Source organism: Macaca nemestrina, chromosome 5, assembly GCF_043159975.1.
Source record: "Macaca nemestrina isolate mMacNem1 chromosome 5, mMacNem.hap1, whole genome shotgun sequence".
In the NCBI taxonomy this organism is placed as follows: domain Eukaryota; kingdom Metazoa; phylum Chordata; class Mammalia; order Primates; family Cercopithecidae; genus Macaca; species Macaca nemestrina.
Genome location: NC_092129.1, coordinates 98929559 through 98945770, shown reverse-complemented (window position 1 = coordinate 98945770; position 16212 = coordinate 98929559). Strand labels below are relative to the sequence as shown.

Genomic DNA, 16212 nt, shown 5'->3' with positions numbered 1-16212 from the left:
GGGACTCCCATATAGAGTAATTCAGGAAGGACTTATTGCCCACACAACAGGCAGGTTTGGTCACTTGGTGGGTGTCAACCCAATGACCACAACCAAGGAAGATTTAGCAAGGGGATTTTATTATTTATAAGGAGTAAGGAGAACACCAGGGATAGTCCCCAAAGCAGTGTCTCCCTGAGCAGGGGGCTGGGTCAGGTTTTATAAGCATAGGGTAATAAGGCATGATCTGATTGGATCTTGTAATGAGGAGATGTCGGAAGGCATGATCTAACTGGATCCTGCCATGGGGTGATGTCAAAGCTCACTCCAGTTAGATTCTGGATCCTGCCATGCAATGTCCACTTCTTTAATTCAGTTCCCACTCCTGAGTCTGAGCAATTAGTTCCCTCTGTGTTTGAACACTTGGTCCATCTGGGCATGCTCAGGTTACATGACCTGAGGGTCCATGGCAACTGGAAAACAATGTACTACTTTGTTACATAAAAGTTGGGTCAGATTGGTCTGGTATGGCTACAGACTCACTTATATTTGCCAGTTGTAAAAGAAAAAAAGGTGGGAGATATTTCTCAAATCCACTTCTCTGAGAACTCAGAGGGTAAGGTTTTTAAAGGATAATTTGGCAGACAGGGGGCTGGGGAATGGGTGCTACTGATTGGTTGGGGATGAAATCACAGGAGCGCTGGAACTGTCTTCGCACACCGAGTCAGCTTCTGGGTGGGAGTTACAGGACCAGTTTGATTAATTTCCTTGGTATGAGTCATGGGTCCAAGTGGTGTCAGTTCATCAGGATGCAAATGTCTGAAAAAGATCTCAAACAACAATCTTAGGTTTTACAATAGAGATGTTATCTGTAGGAACAATTGAGAAAGTTACAACTCTTGTGACCTCTGGCTACATGACTCGTGAGTAGTAAGCAAGCTAGGGAACATGGCTGGTTATCACTGAACTATGCATACGTCTTAGCAGAATTCAGGCTCCTCCCATAATTCTAACATTTTGGCCTTTCATTCATTTTGCAAAGGTGGTTTTAGTGCCTGAACTAGGAGGAGGGTAGTTTTGGGAAGGGGCAATTATCTTCCTTGCTTTAATGTTAAACAATAAATTCCTCCCATGGTTAGCTTGGCCTACACTCAGGAATGAGCAAGGGCAATAAGCTTGTGAGGTTAGAAGCAAGATGGAGTCTGCTATGTTAGATTTCTCTCACTGTCATAAGTTTTGCAAAAGTGGTTTCAGAACCCTAACCCTTCCAGCAGACATGAGCAGGGAGCCAAGAATGATGGGAAACAGAACTGGATGCCCTTCCCTGAACATGCTGGATGTACTCTCCTGATGCCAAGCCTCACGAGTAAATGTGTGGAGGGGTACACTCTGTAGCTCCCTCCCACCATCCTAATGTCAGGAAAGACAGATTTGCCCTCAGGGTTCTGGAGAGAGACTAATTGCCTGTAGCAAAGTCAAGTGAAATAGCAAAGTCAAGTGAAATAGCAAAGTCAAGTGAAAATTGAAAATGAGTTATGTTTTTGAAATTTCATTGGGACCCTCATGCCTGATTTTCAAGTGAAACTTGACTGAGACAGAGATTAAGTCAGACTATTTTTAAAAAGATTCCCCGAGTGGGCTGGGCACAGTGGCTCATACCTGTAATCCCAGCACTCTGGGAAGCCAAGGCAGGTGGATCACAAGGTCGGGAGATAGACACCATCCTGGCTAACATGGTGAAACCTCATCTCTATTAAAAATATTTAAAAAATTAGGGGGTGCCTGTAGTCCCAGCTACTCAGGAGGCCGAGGCAGGAGAATGGCGTGAACCCAGGAGGCGCAGGTTGCAGTGAGCTGAGATCGCGCCACTGCACTCCAGCCCAGGTGACAGAGCAAGACTCCGTCTCAAAAAAAAAAAAAGAAAAAAAATTCCCCGAGTGAACCAATTTTTAGCATAATTTGACAGAGAACAATAATAACTCTCCTTTGAGTACAATACCTAGAGAGGCCATTATAGACCTTAGATACTATGCCCCATATAAATTATTAAAGTTGTAAACATTTTGCAGAGTTACTTTAAAGAGAACTTAAAGAAGTCCATTTATCTTAGTTGTCTTAGATGCTACCTGTACAGTAAGAGTGCATGCAGTTCACATGGTTTCTGGTAATTAGGAAGCTGTGTTAACTCCTGGAGGCCATCTGGGAAGGCCTCTAAGACTGAGGACTCTTAAGAAATTACTGCAGTTTAATTTTCTGGAATTTATGCTACCAAGACATGAACTTTCTTTTTGCAGTAAAGGAACTTGTGCGCTACGAAACAGATGTATAGCATCACTCGGACCGATGGAGAAGCCTCCATCCTAATCACAAAGCACAAGGAGTTGGGCAGTTTAGTAATCACTGGACTTTTATATCACCAAAAGATCACTCTGATAGTTTCTTTCTCCAACTCTGATTTCATCTGACTTATTTAAGGCTTGTGTGTTTTAGGCCAGGCATAGTGGCTCACGCCTGTAATCCCAGCGCTTTAGGAGTCTGAGGTGGGCAGATTACTTGAGCCCAGGAGTTCAAGACTAGCCTGGACAACACGGTGAAACCCTTTCTTTACAAAAAGTACAAAAAACAAGCTGAGTGTGGTGGTGTGCACCTGTAGTCCCAGCTACTCAAGAGGCTGAGGTGGGAGGATTGATTGAGCCTGGGAGGTTGAGGCTGCAGTGAGCTGTGATCCTGCCACTGCACTCCAGCTTGAAAAACTGTAATTAGTCTGTTTTCACACTGCTGATAAAGGCATACCCAAGACTGGGTAATTTATAAAGAAAAAGATGTTTCATGTACTCACAGTTCCACGTGACCAGGGAGGCCTTACAATCATAGCAGAAGGCAAAAGACACATCTTATATGACAGCAGATAAGAATTGGGAACCAAGTAAAAGGGGTTTCCATTATAAAACTGTCAGATCTCATGAGACTTATTCACTACCATGAGAACAGTATAGGGGAAACCACCCCCGTGATTCAATTATCTCCCACCAGATTCCTCCCACAATATGTGGGAATTATGGGAGCTACAATTCAAGATGAAACTTGGGTGGGGACATAGCCAAATCATATCATTCTGCTCCTGGCCCCTCCCAAATCTCATGTCCTCACATTTCAAAACCAATCATGCCTTCCCAACAGTACCCCAATGTCTTATTTCAGCATTAACTCAAAAGTCCACAGTCTAAAATCTCATCTGAGACAAGGCAAGTCCATTCCACCTGAGCCCATAAAAGCAGAAGCAAGTTAATTCCTAGATACAATGGGGGTACAGGCATTGGGTAAATACAGCCATTCCAATTGGGAGAAACTGGCCAAAACAAAGGGGCTGTAGGCTCCATGCAAGTCCAAAATCCAGTGTGGCAGTCAAATCTTAAAGCTCCAAAATCATCTTTGACTCCATGTCTTACATCCAGGTCACACTGATACAAGAGGTGGGCTCCCACGGCCTTTGTCAGTTCAGCCCCTCCTAGCTGCTTTCATAGGCTGCTGTTGAGCATCTGCAGCTTTTTCAGGTGCACAATGCAAGTTGTCGGATTTACCATTCTGGGGTCTGGAGGATGGTGGCCCTCTTCTCACAGCTCCACTGGGCAGTGCCCCAGTGGGGACTCTGTGTGGGGGGCCTTCAACTCCACATTTCCCTTCTGCACTGCCCTAGCAGAGGTTCTCCATGAGGGCCCTGCCCTTGCAGCAAACTTCTGCCTGGACATCCAGGCATCTCCATACATCCTCTGAAATCTAAGTGGAGGTTCCCAAACCTCAATTCTTGACTTCTGTGCACCCACAGACTCAACACCATGTGAAAGCTGCCAGGGCTTGGGGCTTGTATCCTCTGAAGCCATGCCCTGAGGTATACCTTGGCCCCTTTTAGCCATGGTTGGAGTGGCTGGGAAGCAGGGCACCAAGTCCCTAGGCTGCACAGAGCAGGGGGATCCCTGGGCCCAGACCACAAAACGATTTATTCCTCCTAGAACTCCAGGCCTGTGATGGGAGGGGCTCCGCAAAGATCTCTAGAGACATGCCCTGTAGACATTTTTCCTATTGTCTTGGTGATTAACATTTGGTTCCTTGTTATTTATGCAAATTTCTGCAGCATGCTTGAATTTCTTCTCAGAAAATGGGTTTTCTTTTCTATCTCATTGTCAGGCTACAAATTTTTCAAACTTTTATGCTGTTTCCCTTTTAAAACTGAATGCTTTTAACAGCACCCAAGTCACCTCTTGAATGCTTTGCTGCTTAGAAATTCTGCCAGATACCCTAAATTATCTGCCTCAAGTTCAGAGTTCCACAGATCTCTAGGGCAGGGGCACAATGCCACCAGTCTCTTTGCTAAAACATAGTTTTACTCCAGTTCCCAACAAGTTCCTTATCTCTATTTGAGACCATCTCAGCCTTGATTTCATCGTCCATATCATTATCAGCATTTTGATTAAAGCCATTCAACAAGTGTCTATGAAGTTCCAAACATTCCCACATTTTCCTATCTTCTTCCGAGTCCTCCAAACTGTTCCAACCTCTGCCTGTTCCCCAGTTCCAAAGTTGCTTCCACATTTTTGGGTATCTTTATAGCAGTACCCCACTACCTAGCACAATTTACTGTATTAGTTCATTTTCATGCTGCTGATAAAGACTTACCTGAGATGATAATTTATAAAGAAAAAGAGGTTTAATTGACTCACAGTTCCACGTAGCTGGGAGACCTCACAATCATGGTGGAAGATGAATGGTAAAAAGCACATCGTGTATGGCAGCAGACAAGAGAGAATTGAGAACCAAGTAAAAGGGGTTTCCCTTATAGAGCCCTCAGATCTTGTGAGACTTATTCACTACCATGAGAACAGTATGGGGGAAATGGCCCCCATGAGTCAATTATCTCCCACTGGGTCCCTCCCACAACACGTGGGAATTACGGGAACTACAATTCAAGATGAGATTTGGGTAGGGACACAGTCAAACCACAACAGCAACAGAATGAGACTCTGTCTTAAAAAAAATAAAAATAAAGCTTGCATATTTTAGCTTTAGGGGCCTTATTTCCACTGACATCATGTAGACACTATTTGGCAAAAGTTAGGTTCATTTACAGAGAGAGGATTTAGACACTCTGCTACCTCTAATAAAGTTTTATTTGTGCTTGTCTGGGATCACTTAGAAAAGGAAGGAAAAAAGTACTGCCATTTGTTGTCTGCTAATAGTAAGCCAGACAGCATGTGAGTGCTCCACCTGCATTATTCAACTGCAGCATCACAGCCACCAGATAAAGGCATTCAGGCACTTGAGGGTAGTATTCTGCCTGGTTCCAATTTCTGCCACTCTGTTTGAAAATTGCAGAACCAACTATTTCTGAGTTTAAATTGCAGCATTGAAAATTGTTCTTTTTTCTCTAGTTAGTTCTGAATAGAAACACTTTTATATTGAATTGAGTAAAGTTAAAAGTATCCCTTAATATAGAGCAACTGCATGTTAGGTCTCAAATTTTACATTCTGAGACATAAAAGAGGGGACAGTATAGCTCCTATATGTTGAATGCTTCACATCAGGCACTGGGTTTACACACATTGTCTGCAATTCTGTCAACAATCCTCAGAGGTAAGAATTAATTATTCTTACTTTATACAGAAGTAAATTAAAATTTATCAAGATTAACTTACCTAGGGTCACACAGCTGAAAAATGATGGATGCCATCCCCAAATATCCTACTGTACTTCTAGCTCTATATTGTTCTGTATTTATTGTAAAAGCTAATATGTATTCTGTACTTATGTGGACAAAGCACTCTAGGTATTTATCATATACTATATTAACTCATTTAATCCTTGCAACAACCATATGACATGAGTACAATTATAACCCCCATTTTACAGATAAAGAAACTAAGGAACAAAGAGGCTAAATGTTTTTCCCTAAGCTCAGTAAGCTGGTAAGTGGCAAAGTCAAAATTCAAGCCCATCTGTCTGCCTTACTCTTAACCACATACGGTATTTCTTATTTACCTTAGGAACTTTCCATCTTACCTACTTTGGGTATCTATTTCCCATCATTGGACTTTAAGATCATAAAGGACTTCCTCTGCTGAGGACCCAAACTGAACCCCAAGACCAGGCAGTATTCTTGATATACTACTGTATGCTGCACAGGTATACCTCATCCCCTCACCCCAACTCAGTGTCCCCAAGTGGTGCTATTTGTTTCATTTGCCTATTTTAAAGATATTATTTAGTTACATAATAGAATTAGCTAATTCTATGGATGTCATTCTTAATTACATTATAGTTTTTAATTTTATATTGCAGCTTTTAATTCGATGTATGAGATATTAATTATTGATTTTGTTTATTCAACATGCATCAAGAAGCAAACTACCATATGTCAGGTGAAGATGGTTGTGTTCATAGTACATAAAATAAGGAGTAGTCCTTACAATTAGAGAATTCAATGAAGTGGATAGTAAGACAGTGAACACACTTGTTATGTGTATTAGTCTGTTCTCACACTGCTAATGAAGACATACCTGAGACTCAGTAATTTATAAAGGAAAGAGGTTTACTGGACTCACAGTTCCACATGGCTGGGGAGGCCTCACAATCATGGTGGAAAGAAAAAGAGAAGCAAAGGTACGTCTTACATGATGGTAGACAGAAGGGCGTGTGTGTGGAATTCCCCTTCATAAAACCATCAGCTCTCATGAGACTTATTCACTATCACAAGAACAGCACGGGAAAAATCTGCCCCCATGATTCAATTACCTACCACTGGGTCCCTCCTATGACCACGTGGGGATTCTTACAATTCAAGGTGATATTTGGGTGGGAATACAGAGCCAAACCATATCATTATGTTTGAGGGCTGGAGAAAAAACAATAATGGGCATGTAGTGCCACTTAGTTGATATTATACTATACTGGTGGATGCCAACACTTAGAATCAGTAGCCTTCTAGCCTAACTTATTCTTGCTTAGTGCTAAGTCCTCTCCACATTAGTGAAGGAATGGCTTGATTCAAAATTTGATTTCAGCATATAAAGTGGATTCTACCGTGTCAAAGACAAGTTTTCCTAGTTCTCATATGTTTGTTCTTCTCAAGATTTCAGATGGTCAGGATAATGGTTGTTTCCTCTATTGGTTCAGGACAATAGGTTTGTACCTGACAAAATACTATCTCTGGGTTCTTTGGAATGCAGACAATTCCAGACTCTTTGGGAAGGGCCTTGGGAGATTAAAAAAAAAAATCCTACAATTGTGGTCACCAGTTCCAGGGATCTCAAGAGGGTCAAGGTCCACCTAGAAATTTGACATTTTGTTTTGCAATTTTATCCCTTGATTTCTGGATAATTAATTAAAAAGTAATTTGGTATCTTTTAACTACAAATAAATGAAAGAAATAAAAGATGTGATCATTGAAATAATTAACTGAAATAAAAGATGCCATTTTACATTAATATGGTTTCATAGGCTCATGGGGATCAGTTAACAAAAGGCAATTATTTGCATACCATCCTCATGATTTTCACCTACAAAACCATTTTGTATTGCTTGTCATAGAATCTAGAAGTCATATTTCTAGTATGACTTTACTCAAGAGAAATTAAAACATTTGTCCATACAAGGACTTGTATACAAATGTTCATAGCAGCCTTATTTATAATTGCCCCAATTTGGAAACAGCCCAAATGCTCATCAATTGGTGAATAAATAAATTGTGGCACACCCATGCAATGTAATATTACTCAACAATAAAAAAGAATAACAGGACAAATCTGGAGGATTGCTTGTGGCCAGGAGTTACGACCAGCCTTGGCAAAGAGTGAGACCCTATCTCCACTAAAAAAAAAAAAAAAAAAAAAAAAAAAAAAAAAAATTCTACAAATTAGCCAGTTGTGGTGGTACATGCCTGTAGTCCTAGCTACTTGGGAGGCTGAGGCAGGAGAATTGCTTGAGCCCAGGAGTTTGAGGCTGCAGTAAAAGCTATGATGTGCCACTGCACTGCAACCTGGGCAACAGAACAAGACCCTGTCTCTTTTTCAAAAGTCAGTAACGTACATGTGACGTCATAAACCTCAAAAGCATTATGTAAATTAAAAAATTCATCCTCAAAGACTACTACCATATGGTTCAATTTATATGAAATTTTAAAAGATGCAAAACTCTCATGACAGAAAAGAGACCAATGAGTGGTTGCCAAGAGTCAGAGAGTATGGGAGAGAAGCCGACTGTGAAGGGGCATGGGAATTTTCCAGGATGGCAGAAATGTTCCATATTACGACTTCAGTGGTGATTACACTACTGTGTACTTTTGAGATGCATCTAATTGTGCACTGAATATTGGTGAATTTTATGTCTATTAAACCGAATAAAGCTGATTTCAAAAAATCATTCATAAGCCGGGAGCAGTGGCTCACACCTGTAATCCCAGCACTTTGGGATTTCTGCATAGTAGCAGTATAGTGACCTGGGATTGGGCTGCTTACGTGTGAATCTTGGTCTACCAGTTGGCAAGTGGCTGGCTTTCAACAAAGTGCTTATTAAGCCTCAGGTTTCTTCACTTACAAAATGAGGATAATAATTGCACCTGGTCCACAGGGTCGTGACATGGACTCAATAGAATGCTTAGCATTGTACTTGACTTACAATGGTTCACACTAAGACTTCTTAACTTTACAATGGTGAAAAGGCAATATGCATTCCGTAGAACTCATACAGCCGTTTTGTTCTTCACTTTCAGTAAAATATTCAATAAATCACCTGAGATATTCAACACTTTATTACAAAACAGGCTTTGTGTTCGACGATTTTCCCCAACTGCAGGCTAATGGAAGTGTTCTGAGCACATTCAAGGTAGGCTAGGCTGAGCTGTGATGTTCAGTGTATTAGGTATTAAATGCATTTTTGACTTACAATAATTTCAACTTACAATGAATTTATCAGGACTTGATCCCACCATAAGTCAAGGAGCATCTGTGCACCAACTGTTGGTTATTATTTTTCATCCCCACAAGACATATATTGTTCTGCATTTCTCATGCAGATTCTCCAGGCTTTTATTCTAATTTTTAAAATGTGCCAATTTTATCATGTTTGGTTTCTTCAGTCTTTTATGTATTCATGTAGATGTCTGTGAAGTATAGTTTATGCCTGTAGGCTTTAAAATATATTTAGTCAATGGTGGGTAGAACTTTTATTTTAGCTTAAAAAATTAATCTTATAAAATGCCTGCTGACATTTAATGTAAGAATTATTTTAGACAATTCATGTTTTTCTCTTTTTCCCTGTGGAGTATATTTATTGACTACAGATGGAAGCACATTTGCTAAGGAATGGAAAGCTGCAAGATAGAACATGCCCTTCACCTGCGTGGTTGCATAGAAACCGGTCGTTTGTCTAAATCTTGAAGAACTCAAGTGGAAAGCGTACTTAAAAATGTAAAGGTTAGAATCACAAACTCCAGTTTGAATTGAAATGACTGAAAGATTGTTTCAAGAGTATAAGAATTCTATCTAAAAGAAGCGAATGAAAGGTATGTTCTGGTAAGTCCTTTATAATTACAATTTTGAACAAACTGCTTTAAATTATGCTATAGCATGAACTGAGAAGAAGTGAATAGAAGGATATCAGGATTGCTGAAGCACAGAACCCAGAACAACAGTCCAAACCAATGATGAAGGAGAAACTAAGATAGCAGCCACAACCAGAAGTTGATTCAGAAAGAATTAATTCGGGCCGGGTGTGGTCATTCATACCTGTAATCCCAGCACTTTGGGAGGCTGAGGCAGCTGGATTGCCTGAGCCTAGGAGTTTGAGACTAGCCTGAGCAACATGACAAAACCCTGATTCTACAAAAAATTTAAAAAGCTAGCCTGTGGTGGCAAGCACCTGTAGTCCCAGGTATTGGGGAAGCTGAGGTGGGAGGATGGCTTGAGTTCAGGCATGGGAGGTTGCAGTGAGCCGATATCCTGCCGCTGCACTCTAGTTTGGGGGACAGAGTGAGACACTGTCTCAAAAAAAGAAAAAAATAAAGAATTGGCCAGGCGTGGTGGCTCATGCCTGTAATCCCAGTACTTTGGGAAGCCAATACAAGTGGATCACCTGAGGTCAGGAGTTCAAGACCAGCCTGGCCAACATGGTGAAACCCCATGTCTACTAAAAATACAAAAATTAGCTGGGTATGGTGGCCTGGGCCTGTAATCCCAGCTACTCGGGAGGCTGAGACAGGAGAATCACTTGAATCCAGGACGTGGAGGTTGCAGTGAACTGAGATCACCACTGCACTCCAGCCTGGGAGAAAGAAAAAGAGAGAGAGGAAGAGAGGAAAGGAGGAAGGAAGAAAGGAAGGGAGGGAGGAAGGAAGAAAGGGAAAGATTCAGAGACAAAACAGAAATCGACTTTGTTTGTCGTGATTCAAATATGCTAAAGGCGATAGATAAGATTGGAGCTGAAGAGTATGAATATAATAGGAACCCACAAAATACCACAGCGTTGTGGTTGTTGCTCTTGTTGGTCTTAGTCTTTGTCTCTATCTTGGTTTTGGTATTGATATTGTTTGCAAGGTACTAAACTAGCTGATTATAAATTTCAGGTTAAAAAATAAGCAGCAAGAATATCTGGAGACATTCTGACAATAAATGCAATGATAGAGCACTAGCCTTTTCACTATAGACCAATAGAAATGGAAGCAGTAGTTGTGGGGCAGGAGACACAAGAATCAGTGGCACAGAATAGAATTTCCAGAAAGAGATACCAATACACTTATGCATTTATTAATTTAGTATATGACAAAGATCGCTGCTGTGGTTTGTATGTGTCCCTCAGATTTCGTGTGTTGGTAACTTAATCCCCAATGTGATAGCATTGAAGGGTGAGGCCTTTAAGAGGAGATTGGGGCTGGGCACGGTGGCTCACATTTGTAATACCAGAACTTTGTGAGGCTGAGGCGGGTGGATCACTTGAGGTCAGGAGTTTGATACCAGCCTGGCCAACATGGAGAAACCCTATCTCTACTAAAACTACAAAAATTAGCTGGCCATGGTGGTCGACACCCGTAATCCCAGATACTTGGGAGGCTGAGGCAGGAGAATTTCTTGAACCCAGGAGGCAGAGGTTGCAGTGAGCCGAGATCCCACCACTGCACTCCAGCCTGGGTGACAGAGGGAGATTGTCTTAAAAAAAAAAAAAAAAAAAAAAACCAGAGAGAAAAGAAAAAGAAAAAAAGAGGAGATGATGAGCGATCTCATCATCCACTCATGGACTAATGGGTTAGCATGAGAGTGGGACTGATGGCTTTAAAAGAAGAGCAATAGCTTGGCGTGGTGACGGGCACCTATAATCCCAGCTACTTAGGAGGCTGAGGCAGGAGAATCGCTTGAACTGAGGAGGTGGAGGTTGCAGTGAGCCGAGATCGCCCCACTGCTCTCCAGCATGGGAGACAGAATGACACTCCATCTCAAAAAAAAAAAAAAAAAAAAAAAAGGACAAGAAGAATGATCTGAGCTAGCATACACAGCACATTCAGCCCACTTGCTATTGTGAAGCCCTGCACCACCTGGGATCTGTAGAGAACCCCACCAGCAAGAAGGCTCTCACCTGCTGTGGCCCCTCAACCTTGGACTTCTCAGCCTCCCAGACTGTAAGATATAAATTCCTTTCCTTTATAAATTACCCAGTTTCAGATATTCTGTTATAAGCAACAGAAAACAAACCAATATAATGGCATTTCAAAGTAGTGGAAAAAAACATGACATTCAGTTAATGGTTTGAAGGCAACTGGAGAGTTATTGAGGTGAAATATTATTGAATCCTCTCTTGTAATACATCAAAATATATTCCAACTAGATCGAAGTTTACAAGTAAAAATAAAACTGCAAAAGTATGAAAAGAAGTCATGTAAGAATTTTTACATAAATCAGATTGAGGAAGACCTTCTATTTTTGACACAAAACCCAGGGGTGAAACAATATTAATAAAAAATTGATGACTTTAACTTCATAAAAATTTGTTTAAAAGCTTCTAGGTCAAAAATCATAGGCTTCAGTGGAATGTTGCTGTAAAAGAAAATTTTAAAACACAGAAAAAAGAAAGAAAGAAAAACTACAGGCAAGGTCAAAAGATAAACCACAAACCTAAGAAAAATATTTGCATTTCCTATCACAGACAAAGGGCTTATTTCTTGACTATATAAGGAACTCTTAAGCATCAATAAAAAAGATTAACAACCCTATAGGAAAGTAGATTAAAATTTTAAATAGAAAATATAAAAATAACTAAACATCATTGAAGAATAGGAAAGATTTTTCAATCACTCAAAATAAATGCAAATTAAAACTACACTGAGAAGACCTTTTAAAATCTGAGACTGGCAAAAAATAGTATTATAAAACTGTGTTGGTGAAAGTAGAGAATTCAGTTTGGCAATATCTTTGGCATATATATACCTTTTGAACCAGAAATTCCACTTCCAGGAATTTATCCTATAGATATTCTAACACATGCAGAATAACATATGGACTAGATTGTCATTATGGTATTATTTGTTTTAAAAAAAGGACTAAACAATTTAAATATAGCTAGTTACATAAATTATGATACAACTTTCTGGTGGAATAATAAGTTTCTATTTAAAAAAAAAAAAAAAAGAATGGGCTGGGTACAATGGCTCATACCTATAATCCCAGCACCTTGGAAAGCTGAAGTGGGAGGATTGCTTGAGCCCAGGAGTTTGAGACCAGCCTGAGTAACACAGGGATACCCTGTCTCTACAAAAAAAAGAACAAAAAAAAAAAAAAAAAAAAAGAGAGAGAGAAAAAATAGTATGTGTACTATGTTTGGATGTGGTTTGTCCCCCTCAACATTCGTATTGAAATTTGACCCCCAGGCCAGGCACGGTGGCTCACAACCATAGTCCTAACATTTTGGGAGGCTGAGGCAGGTGAATCACTTGAGCTCAGGTGTTCGAGAGCAGCCTGGGCAACATAGCGAAACCCCATCTCTACAAAAAAATACAAAAATTAGCTGGGGTGGTGGCACGTGCCTGTAGTCCCATCTACTTGGGTGACTGAGGTGGGAGGATGGCTTAAGCCTGGAAGATGGAGGTTGCAGTGAGCCCAGATCATGCCAGTGCACTTCCAGCAGAGCCAGACCTTAGAGAGAGAGAGAGAGAAGAGAGAGAGAGAGAGAAAGAAGGAAGGAAGGAAGGAAGGAAGGAAGGAAGGAAGGAAGGAAGGAAGGAAGGAAGGAAGGAAGGAAGGAGGGAGGGAGGGAGGGAGGGAGGGAGGGAGGGAGGGAGGGAGGGAAGGAGGGAAGGAAGAAAGGAAGGAAGGAGGGAGGGAAGGAAGGAAGGAAGGAAAGGAAAGAAATTTGATCCCCAATGTGAGGGTGTTGAGGGGCGGGGACTAGTTGGAGGTATTTGGGTCATGGGGAAGGACTCCCAAAAATAGATTAATGCCCTCCCATGGGGATGAGTGAGCTCTTCCTCTCCAGGAATTGATGAGTACCAGAGAGAGCAGGTTGTTAAAAGTCTTGCTTCCTCAGTTCGGTGTCTGTCTTCTGCTTCCTCTCTCACCATGTGATCTCTTTGCCCATGCCCACTCTTCTTCCACTTTCTGCCACAAGTTGAAGCAGCATGAGACCCTCACCAGATGCAGCTGCCCAATCTTGAACTTTTCAGCTACCACAATTGTAAGCCAAAGAAACCTATTTTTTAAAATAAATTACCCAGCCTCAGATATTCTAACAGTACTAAATAGACTGAGACAATGTGCTTATAAGAAATTTCCAAGATTTTCAAGATACCTCTTTTGAATGAATATATCATTAAGTGAAAAAAAGACACAAAACAATATACAGAGTATAATTTATTTATTCATTCACATATCCAACAAATACCTTTGAGCATCTGCTATGTGTCAAGCATCACATTGGAGGGATAAATCTATAAGTAAAGTAGTCAGAGGTCTCAACCATAGTGGAGCTTATACCTTGTTAAGGGAGACAGTCGATAAACAACAAACATGAACAAAACGTAGTATATTGGAAACTGGTAAGTTCTATGATTAAAAGAAAAGGTAGAGCAGGCCATGGGAGATCCAGGTGCTGCCTGTGGGGAAGACACTATTAAATATTGTGGTCAGCCAGGCGCGGTGGCTCACGCCTGTAATCCCAGCACTTTTGGAGGCCGAAGCAGGTGGATCATGAGGTCAAGAGATCAAGACCATCCTAGCCAACATGGTGAAACCCTGTCTCTACTAAAAATACAAAAATTAACTGGGCATAGTGGCATGTGCCTGTAGTCCCAGCTACTGGGGAGGCTGAGGCAGGCGAATCACTTGAACCCAGGAGGCAGATGTTGTAGTGAGCCGAGATTGCCCCACTGCACTCTGCCTGGCGACAGGGCAAGACTCCGTTTCAAAAAAAAAAAAAAAAAAAAAAAAAACAAACAAAAAAAAACTGTGGTCAGGTTGGGCCTCAGAAGGCAAGATTTAAACACAGACTTGAAGGAGATGAGAGAGTTAGCCAAAAGAAGATCTGGGAGAAGACAGTTGCAGGCAGAGAGAGCTAGAAAAGGTCCTAAGGCAGGAGTGTGTCTGGTGAATGCAGGGAACAGAAGAGGCCAGCAAGGCTGAGCAGAGTGAGTCAGAAAGAATCAGAGCATGAAGGCAAGGAAGATAAAGCAGGCAGATCAATGCAGGGCCTATATGCAGGACTTCATCAATGCAGGACTTTGAAGTGTATTCTGAGTAAAAGCAAACAATTATAGGGTTTTGCTTGTTTTTTTGTTTTTGTTTTTGTTTGTTTTTGAGACAGCATTTTGCTCTGTCATCTCACCCAGACTGGAGTGCAGTGGTGCCATCTTGGCTTACTGCAACCTCCGCCTCTTGGGCTCAAGCAATTCTCGTGCCTCAGCCTCCCTAGTAGCTGGGACTACAGGTGCGCACCACCACAGCTGGCTACTTTTTTGTATTTTTAGTAGAGACAGGGTTTTGCCATGTTGGCTGGGCTGGTCTTGAACTTCCAGGTTCGAGCAATCCACCAACCTCGGCCTCCCAAAGTGCTGGAATTACAGGCGTGAGCCACCGTGCCCGGCCTGCTTTTTGTTTTTGAAACAGGTTCTTGCTCTGTTGCCCAGGCTGGTGTGCAGTGGTGCAATCTCGGCTCACTGCAGCTTCCACTTCCCAGGCTCAAGGCATCCTCCCTCCTCAGCAGGGACTATAGGCAGGCACCATCATGCCTGGCTAATTTTTGCATTTTTTGTAGAGACAGTTTCACCATGTTGCCCAGGCTGGTCTCTAACTCCTGGGCTCAAGCGTTCCACCTGCCTCGGCCTCCCAAAGTGCTCGGACTACAGGTGTGAGCCACTGCACTGGGTCTATTGTAGGGTTTTGAGAGGAGTGGCATTTATGACTTATAATTTAAAAGGATCTCTCTGTGCTTGGTGGAGAACAGACTGTGAGAGACAAGGTGGAAGTAGAGAGTATGGTAAGGCAGTGGTCCCTGTGAGAGATGCTGGTGGTCAGGACTAGGTGACAGCAGAGGAGGTGGTGAGCAGAGGTCAGATTCTGGAAATGTTTCAAAGTCATCAACAGACTTTCCTGACAGACTAGATGTGTAGCGTGAAAGAAAGAGAGGAGTCAAGCGTGCCTGAACAACCCGAAGGCCGGGGTTGCTATCAACTGAATGCGTAAGCTACGGGTGGAGCTTATTTGAAATATGTTTGTTTCAAATGAAACTTGAAATATTTATTAGACATCCAAATGATTGTTTAATCAATGTCATCCATAGATGGTATTGAGAGCTGTGAATATGACATGTATTTACTATTTTAAAAACAAATTTTTGTATTTGTTTATGTATATATATTCATGTGCATATATATAATATATGTAAAATACATATATAGGTGTATATATGTATAAAATGCCTCTTTTCTAAACACAGGCACAAAAACTGGTCACTTTGGTTGCCTCTCAGAGAACTGAGTGGCTGGAGATTGAGGGTTAAATGGAGTCTCATTTTTCATGGCATATCGATTTAAACCTTTTAATTTTAAACCATATGAACATATTATACTTTAAAATTAAAATAACATTTAAAAAATAATAAAAATTACAAGCCACATTATAAAGCTGCCACAAAGCTGTGCCTTAATGGTTTTTTTATTGTTAATTTTTTTTAATGCTAAGTAAAGATAAATTAATTTTACTAATT

At 41.2% G+C, this 16212-nt stretch overlaps 1 protein-coding gene across 12 annotated transcripts in view; it reads left to right on the top strand.

The window, feature by feature from the left end:
• Positions 1-517: 517 nt before the first annotated feature.
• The window catches only part of LOC105496249 (putative uncharacterized protein encoded by LINC01590), a 36301-nt gene continuing 20606 nt past the window's right edge, over positions 518-16212 (top strand). For 8 of the 12 annotated variants that reach the window (XR_011623565.1, XR_011623563.1, XR_011623559.1 and 5 more), the window contains exons 1-5: positions 518-595; positions 5884-5939; positions 6018-6156; positions 8741-8853; positions 9293-9542. The gene's annotated coding sequence lies outside the window, so the exon portion shown is untranslated. Of the gene's footprint in view, positions 596-5883; positions 5940-6017; positions 6157-6374; positions 6634-8740; positions 8854-9292; positions 9543-16212 lie in introns of all 12 variants that reach the window. The other 4 variants (XR_011623564.1, XR_011623560.1, XR_011623558.1 and 1 more) reach the window with 4 other exon arrangements.